The 9,733-nt window shown below is 43.0% G+C and overlaps 1 protein-coding gene across 3 annotated transcripts in view; it reads left to right on the forward strand.

Annotated features, from left to right (window-relative positions):
- The window catches only part of ASCC1 (activating signal cointegrator 1 complex subunit 1), a 376,933-nt gene that overhangs the window by 78,103 nt on the left and 289,097 nt on the right, over window positions 1-9,733 (forward strand). The window lies entirely within an intron of this gene.

Raw genomic sequence — 9,733 nt, forward strand, 5'->3', positions numbered from 1 at the left:
TCTAGATATATTACATATTGAGCAGGCAGGAGAAGCTGTGGCGCATATGAGTGCGGTCTCGTGTGTAGCTGGTGCACAGCAGACGTATCAGGACATCACAACTGGTCTCATCCTCGGGGCAGATTGTATCTGTAGTCTGCTCCTAAGTGTTTGTGTAAGGCCCAGAGCGAGGCGCCCTGTGCAGATATGGTGCCATATCTGATGCCCACATGACGTGTCACTGACATTATACTGCTTGTGACTTCACACCATACTGTACATGCGTTTTGTATGACAGATGGTCGTCTCTATGCTTAAAGGGACATTAAACCTATAAAGTAGATCAGTAATTAAAGGGTCATTAAACCTATAAAGTAGATCAGTAATTAAAGGGTCATTAAACCTATAAAGTAGATCAGTAATTAAAGGGACATTAAACCTATAACGTAGATCAGTAATTAAAGGGTCATTAAACCTATAAAGTAGATCAGTAATTAAAGGGACATTAAACCTATAACGTAGATCAGTAATTAAAGGGTCATTAAACCTATAAAGTAGATCAGTAATTAAAGGGACATTAAACCTATAACGTAGATCAGTAATTAAAGGGTCATTAAACCTATAAAGTAGATCAGTAATTAAAGGGTCATTAAACCTATAACGTATATCAGTAATTAAAGGGACATTAAACCTATAACGTATATCAGTAATTAAAGGGTCATTAAACCTATAACGTATATCAGTAATTAAAGGGACATTAAACCTATAAAGTAGATCAGTAATTAAAGGGTCATTAAACCTATAAACTAGATCAGTAATTAAAGGGACATTAAACCTATAAAGTAGATCAGTAATTAAAGGGACATTAAACCTATAAAGTATATCAGTAATTAAAGGGACATTAAACCTATAACGTATATCAGTAATTAAAGGGACATTAAACCTATAACGTATATCAGTAATTAAAGGGACATTAAACCTATAACGTAGATCAGTAATTAAAGGGACATTAAACCTATAACGTAGATCAGTAATTAAAGGGACATTAAACCTATAACGTATATCAGTAATTAAAGGGACATTAAACCTATAACGTAGATCAGTAATTAAAGGGACATTAAACCTATAACGTATATCAGTAATTAATGGGACATAAAACCTATAACGTATATCAGTAATTAGGCACTGCACTGCTAAAGAATTATGTTAGCACAATTTATATGGTCTGGTGAGATCCATGTTCCTGCTCTTGTTTACTGTGTGCAGTGATGGACAGATGTAAATGAGCCTGTGCTCTGAGCTAATCAGTCACTATATACAACCAGTGTTCCCTCTAAGACCAGTTTTGTGTGCGGCCCAGCAGTGAAACAGTTAATTAGGTAACCACACCCTGCAATTAGCAAACTCTGCACAATGCAGATGGCAAGGTATGGTTCTCTTGTTAACTGTTTCACTGCTGGGCTTCACACAAAACTGTCCTTAGAGGGAACACTGTATACAACCATCAGCCAATCACAGACTCGTATTCATATTCACTGTGAACTCTTGCTCATGCTCAGTAGAAGCTGGTGCCTTTAGAAAGTGTGCATATAACTATCATGTGACAGCCTTCAGCCAATCACTGGCTCATATATGTATACAGGGAGTGCAGAATTATTAGGCAAATGAGTATTTTGACCACATCATCCTCTTTACGCATGTTGTCTTACTCCAAGCTGTATAGGCTCGAAAGCCTACTACCAATTAAGCATATTAGGTGATGTGCATCTCTGTAATGAGAAGGGGTGTGGTCTAATGACATCAACACCCTATATCAGGTGTGCATAATTATTAGGCAACTTCCTTTCCTTTGGCAAAATGGGTCAAAAGAAGGACTTGACAGGCTCAGAAAAGTCAAAAATAGTGAGATATCTTGCAGAGGGATGCAGCACTCTTAAAATTGCAAAGCTTCTGAAGCGTGATCATCGAACAATCAAGCGTTTCATTCAAAATAGTCAACAGGGTCGCAAGAAGCGTGTGGAAAAACCAAGGCGCAAAATAACTGCCCATGAACTGAGAAAAGTCAAGCGTGCAGCTGCCAAGATGCCACTTGCCACCAGTTTGGCCATATTTCAGAGCTGCAACATCACTGGAGTGCCCAAAAGCACAAGGTGTGCAATAATCAGAGACATGGCCAAGGTAAGAAAGGCTGAAAGACGACCACCACTGAACAAGACACACAAGCTGAAACGTCAAGACTGGGCCAAGAAATATACCAAAGACTGATTTTTCTAAGGTTTTATGGACTGATGAAATGAGAGTGAGTCTTGATGGGCCAGATGGATGGGCCCGTGGCTGGATTGGTAAAGGGCAGAGAGCTCCAGTCCGACTCAGACGCCAGCAAGCTGGAGGTGGAGTACTGGTTTGGGCTGGTATCATCAAAGATGAGCTTGTGGGGCCTTTTCGGGTTGAGGATGGAGTCAAGCTCAACTCCCAGTCCTACTGCCAGTTTCTGGAAGACACCTTCTTCAAGCAGTGGTACAGGAAGAAGTCTGCATCCTTCAAGAAAAACATGATTTCTCCAACATAGGTGTGTCCGGTCCACGGCGTCATCCTTACTTGTGGGATATTCTCTTCCCCAACAGGAAATGGCAAAGAGCCCAGCAAAGCTGGTCACATGATCCCTCCTAGGCTCCGCCTACCCCAGTCATTCTCTTTGCCGTTGTACAGGCAACATCTCCACGGAGATGGCTTAGAGTTTTTTAGTGTTTAACTGTAGTTTTTATTATTCAATCAAGAGTTTGTTATTTTGAAATAGTGCTGGTATGTACTATTTACTCAGAAACAGAAAAGAGATGAAGATTTCTGTTTGTATGAGGAAAATGATTTTAGCAACCGTCACTAAAATCCATGGCTGTTCCACACAGGACTGTTGAGAGCAATTAACTTCAGTTGGGGGAACAGTGAGCAGTCTCTTGCTGCTTGAGGTATGACACATTCTAACAAGACGATGTAATGCTGGAAGCTGTAATTTTCCCTCTGGGATCCGGTAAGCCATGTTTATTACGATTGTAAATAAGGGCTTCAAAAAGGGCTTATTAAGACTGTAGACTTTTTTTGGGCTAAATCGATTGATTATTAACACATATTTAGCCTTGAGGAATCATTTTATCTGGGTATTTTGATATAATAATATCGGCAGGCACTGTTTTAGACACCTTATTCTTTAGGGGCTTTCCCAAAGCATAGGCAGAGCCTCATTTTCGCGCCAGTGTTGCGCACTTGTTTTTGAGAGGCATGGCATGCAGTCGCATGTGAGAGGAGCTCTGATACTTAGAAAAGACTTTCTGAAGGCGTCATTTGGTATCGTATTCCCCTTGGGGCTTGGTTGGGTCTCAGCAAAGCAGATACCAGGGACTGTAAAGGGGTTAAAGTTCAAAACGGCTCCGGTTCCGTTATTTTAAGGGTTAAAGCTTCCAAATTTGGTGTGCAATACTTTTAAGGCTTTAAGACACTGTGGTGAAAATTTGGTGAATTTTGAACAATTTCTTCATGTTTTTTCGCATTTGCAGTAATAAAGTGTGTTCAGTTTAAAATTTAAAGTGACAGTAACGGTTTTATTTTAAAACGTTTTTTGTACTTGTTATCAAGTTTATGCCTGTTTAACATGTCTGAACTACCAGATAGACTGTGTTCTGAATGTGGGGAAGCCAGAATTCCTATTCATTTAAATAAATGTGATTTATGTGACAATGACAATGATGCCCAAGATGATTCCTCAAGTGAGGGGAGTAAGCATGGTACTGCATCATTCCCTCCTTCGTCTACACGAGTCTTGCCCACTCAGGAGGCCCCTAGTACATCTAGCGCGCCAATACTCCTTACTATGCAACAATTAACGGCTGTAATGGATAATTCTGTCAAAAACATTTTAGCCAAAATGAACACTTATCAGCGTAAGCGCGACTGCTCTGTTTTAGATACTGAAGAGCATGACGACGCTGATATTAATATTTCTGAAGGGCCCCTAACTCAGTCTGATGGGGCCAGGGAGGTTTTGTCTGAGGGAGAAATTACTGATTCAGGGAACATTTCTCAACAAGCTGAACCTGATGTGATTGCATTTAAATTTAGGTTGGAACATCTCCGCATTCTGCTTAAGGAGGTATTATCCACTCTGGATGATTGTGACAAGTTGGTCATCCCAGAGAAACTATGTAAAATGGACAAGTTCCTAGAGGTGCCGGGGCTCCCAGAAGCTTTTCCTATACCCAAGCGGGTGGCGGACATTGTTAATAAAGAATGGGAAAGGCCCGGTATTCCATATTTAAAAAAATTGTTTCCTATGGTCGACCCCAGAAAGGACTTATGGCAGACAGTCCCCAAGGTCGAGGGAGCGGTTTCCACTTTAAACAAACGCACCACTATACCCATAGAGGATAGTTGTGCTTTCAAAGATCCTATGGATAAAAAATTAGAAGGTTTGCTTAAAAAGATGTTTGTTCAGCAGGGTTACCTTCTACAACCAATTTCATGCATTGTCCCTGTCGCTACAGCCGCATGTTTCTGGTTCGATGAGCTGATAAAGGCGGTCGACAGTGATTCTCCTCCTTTTGAGGAGATTATGGACAGAATCAATGCTCTCAAATTGGCTAATTCTTTCACCCTAGACGCCACTTTGCAATTGGCTAGGTTAGCGGCTAAGAATTCTGGGTTTGCTATTGTGGCGCGCAGAGCGCTTTGGTTGAAATCTTGGTCGGCTGATGCGTCTTCCAAGAACAAGCTACTTAACATTCCTTTCAAGGGGAAAACGCTGTTTGGCCCTGACTTGAAAGAGATTATCTCGGATATCACTGGGGGTAAGGGCCACGCCCTTCCTCAGGATCGGCCTTTCAAGGCAAAAAATAAACCTAATTTTCGTCCCTTTCGTAGAAACGGACCAGCCCAAAGTGCTACGTCCTCTAAGCAAGAGGGTAATACTTCTCAAGCCAAGCCAGCTTGGAGACCAATGCAAGGCTGGAACAAGGGAAAGCAGGCCAAGAAACCTGCCACTGCTACCAAGACAGCATGAAATGTTGGCCCCCGATCCGGGACCGGATCTGGTGGGGGGCAGACTCTCTCTCTTCGCTCAGGCTTGGGCAAGAGATGTTCTGGATCCTTGGGCGCTAGAAATAGTCTCCCAAGGTTATCTTCTGGAATTCAAGGGACTTCCCCCAAGGGGGAGGTTCCACAGGTCTCAGTTGTCTTCAGACCACATAAAAAGACAGGCATTCTTACATTGTGTAGAAGACCTGTTAAAAATGGGAGTGATTCATCCCGTTCCATTAAGAGAACAAGGGATGGGGTTCTACTCCAATCTGTTTATAGTTCCCAAAAAAGAGGGAACGTTCAGACCAATCTTAGATCTCAAGATCTTAAACAAGTTTCTCAAGGTTCCATCGTTCAAGATGGAAACCATTCGAACTATTCTTCCTTCCATCCAGGAAGGTCAATTCATGACCACGGTGGATTTAAAGGATGCGTATCTACATATTCCTATCCACAAGGAACATCATCGGTTCCTGAGGTTCGCATTCCTGGACAAACATTACCAGTTCGTGGCGCTTCCTTTCGGATTAGCCACTGCTCCAAGGATTTTCACAAAGGTACTAGGGTCCCTTCTAGCTGTGCTAAGACCAAGGGGCATTGCTGTAGTACCTTACTTGGACGACATTCTGATTCAAGCGTCGTCCCTTCCTCAAGCAAAGGCTCACACGGACATTGTCCTGGCCTTTCTCAGATCTCACGGATGGAAAGTGAACGTGGAAAAGAGTTCTCTATCTCCGTCAACAAGGGTTCCCTTCTTGGGAACAATAATAGACTCCTTAGAAATGAGGATTTTTCTGACAGAGGCCAGAAAAACAAAACTTCTAGACTCTTGTCGGATACTTCATTCCGTTCCTCTTCCTTCCATAGCTCAGTGCATGGAAGTGATCGGGTTGATGGTAGCGGCAATGGACATTGTTCCTTTTGCACGCATTCATCTAAGACCATTACAACTGTGCATGCTCAGTCAGTGGAATGGGGACTATACAGACTTGTCTCCGAAGATACAAGTAAATCAGAGGACCAGAGACTCACTCCGTTGGTGGCTGTCCCTGGACAACCTGTCACGAGGGATGACATTCCGCAGACCAGAGTGGGTCATTGTCACGACCGACGCCAGTCTGATGGGCTGGGGCGCGGTCTGGGGATCCCCGAAAGCTCAGGGTCTTTGGTCTCGGGAAGAATCTCTTCTACCGATAAATATTCTGGAACTGAGAGCGATATTCAATGCTCTCAAGGCTTGGCCTCAGCTAGCGAGGGCCAAGTTCATACGGTTTCAATCAGACAACATGACAACTGTTGCGTACATCAACCATCAGGGGGGAACAAGGAGTTCCCTGGCGATGGAAGAAGTGACCAAAATCATTCTATGGGCGGAGTCTCTCTCCTGCCACCTGTCTGCTATCCACATCCCAGGAGTGGAAAATTGGGAAGCGGATTTTCTGAGTCGTCAGACATTGCATCCGGGGGAGTGGGAACTCCATCCGGAAATCTTTGCCCAAGTCACTCAGCTGTGGGGCATTCCAGACATGGATCTGATGGCCTCTCGTCAGAAATTCAAAGTTCCTTGCTACGGGTCCAGATCCAGGGATCCCAAGGCGGCTCTAGTGGATGCACTAGTAGCACCTTGGACCTTCAAACTAGCTTATGTGTTCCCGCCGTTTCCTCTCATCCCCAGGCTGGTAGCCAGGATCAATCAGGAGAGGGCGTCGGTGATCTTGATAGCTCCTGCGTGGCCACGCAGGACTTGGTACGCAGATCTGGTGAATATGTCATCGGCTCCTCCTTGGAAGCTACCTTTGAGACGAGACCTTCTTGTTCAGGGTCCGTTCGAACATCCGAATCTGGTTTCACTCCAGCTGACTGCTTGGAGATTGAACGCTTGATCTTATCGAAGCGAGGATTCTCAGATTCTGTTATCGATACTCTTGTTCAGGCCAGAAAGCCTGTAACTAGAAAGATTTACCACAAAATTTGGAAAAAATATATCTGTTGGTGTGAATCTAAAGGATTCCCTTGGGACAAGGTTAAGATTCCTAGGATTCTATCCTTCCTTCAAGAAGGATTGGAAAAAGGATTATCTGCAAGTTCCCTGAAGGGACAGATTTCTGCCTTGTCTGTGTTACTTCACAAAAAGCTGGCCGCTGTGCCAGATGTTCAAGCCTTTGTTCAGGCTCTGGTTAGAATTAAGCCTGTTTACAAACCTTTGACTCCTCCTTGGAGTCTCAATTTAGTTCTTTCAGTTCTTCAGGGGGTTCCGTTTGAACCCTTGCATTCCGTTGATATTAAGTTATTATCTTGGAAAGTTTTGTTTTTAGTTGCAATTTCTTCTGCTAGAAGAGTTTCAGAATTATCTGCTATGCAGTGTTCTCCTCCTTATCTGGTGTTCCATGCAGATAAGGTGGTTTTACGTACTAAACCTGGTTTTCTTCCAAAAGTTGTTTCTAACAAAAACATTAACCAGGAGATTATCGTACCTTCTCTGTGTCCGAAACCAGTTTCAAAGAAGGAACGTTTGTTGCACAATTTGGATGTTGTTCGCGCTCTAAAATTCTATTTAGATGCTACAAAGGATTTTAGACAAACATCTTCCTTGTTTGTTGTTTATTCCGGTAAAAGGAGAGGTCAAAAAGCAACTTCTACCTCTCTCTCTTTTTGGATTAAAAGCATCATCAGATTGGCTTACGAGACTGCCGGACGGCAGCCTCCCGAAAGAATCACAGCTCATTCCACTAGGGCTGTGGCTTCCACATGGGCCTTCAAGAACGAGGCTTCTGTTGATCAGATATGTAGGGCAGCGACTTGGTCTTCACTGCACACTTTTACCAAATTTTACAAGTTTGATACTTTTGCTTCTTCTGAGGCTATTTTTGGGAGAAAGGTTTTGCAAGCTGTGGTGCCTTCCATTTAGGTGACCTGATTTGCTCCCTCCCTTCATCCGTGTCCTAAAGCTTTGGTATTGGTTCCCACAAGTAAGGATGACGCCGTGGACCGGACACACCTATGTTGGAGAAAACAGAATTTATGTTTACCTGATAAATTACTTTCTCCAACGGTGTGTCCGGTCCACGGCCCTCCCTGGTTTTTTTAATCAGGTCTGATAATTTATTTTCTTTAACTACAGTCACCACGGTACCATATGGTTTCTCCTATGCAAATATTCCTCCTTAACGTCGGTCGAATGACTGGGGTAGGCGGAGCCTAGGAGGGATCATGTGACCAGCTTTGCTGGGCTCTTTGCCATTTCCTGTTGGGGAAGAGAATATCCCACAAGTAAGGATGACGCCGTGGACCGGACACACCGTTGGAGAAAGTAATTTATCAGGTAAACATAAATTCTGTTTTTCATGCAGGACAATGCTCCATCACACGCGTCCAAGTACTCCACAGCGTGGCTGGCAAGAAAGGGTATAAAAGAAGAAAATCTAATGACATGGCCTCCTTGTTCACCTGATCTGAACCCCATTGAGAACCTGTGGTCCATCATCAAATGTGAGATTTACAAGGAGGGAAAACAGTACACCTCTCTGAACAGTGTCTGGGAGGCTGTGGTTGCTGCTGCACGCAATGTTGATGGCAAATCACTGTTTTAGTGTTAATAATTTCTGTGCTAGATATTCTCAGTGCACCAGCATAATAAATACTGCAGCTGCTAAGAGCACCAGTGGGGCTTGCATCATGTCCGCAAGTAACAAATTGAATCATTACCAGATGGTACAAACACCTTAGGCTCTCTGAGCAAGTGCTGTGTACTTTTTATAAGAAGCATTTAGCTAATACCTGTATATTACAACAATGCTTCTATACAAAACTCAAATACATGTGCATTCCATTTTTGGCTGGAATGTCCCTTTAATAACAGAAATACATTGCAAGTCTGTTAAAACGGCTGTTTTATTTCAATCATCAGTGTTTAATTTTATCTTTAGTTTCCCTAATTAATGAGCAAACGCATGAAGGTGGCGCATTATATGTCATGTGACCAGTCTGACAAAGCAACCAGTGTGTATCATGTAGCGCAGGATTCATAAGCGCAGCACACATCATTTACCAATGACAATACATCATGTAGGTGGCACATTATATGTTGTGTGACAAGGGGAGTGTATCACAGACCCCTAGAAAGTCTGACAAAGCAACAAATGTGTGTCATGTATCGCAGGATTCATAAGCGCAGCACACATCATTTACCGATGACAATACCTGTAGGTGGCACATTATATGTCATGTGACCAGTCTGACAAAGCAACCAATGTGTGTATCATGTAGCGCAGGATTCATAAGCGCAGCACACATTATTTACCGATGACAATACATCATGTAGGTGGCACATTATATGTCATGTGACCAGTCTGACAAAGCAACCAATGTGTGTCATGTAGCGCAGGATTCATAAGCACAGCACACATCATTTACCGATGACAATACATCATGTAGGTGGCACATTATATGTCATGTGACCAGTCTGACAAAGCAACCAATGTGTGTATCATGTAGCGCAGGATTCATAAGCGCAGCACACATTATTTACCGATGACAATACATCATGTAGGTGGCACATTATATGTCATGTGACCAGTCTGACAAAGCAACCAATGTGTGTCATGTAGCTCAGGATTCATAAGCGCAGCACACATCATTTACCGATGACAATACCTGTAGGTGGTGCATTATATGTCATGTGACCAGT

Source organism: Bombina bombina, chromosome 9, assembly GCF_027579735.1.
Source record: "Bombina bombina isolate aBomBom1 chromosome 9, aBomBom1.pri, whole genome shotgun sequence".
Taxonomy (NCBI): domain Eukaryota; kingdom Metazoa; phylum Chordata; class Amphibia; order Anura; family Bombinatoridae; genus Bombina; species Bombina bombina.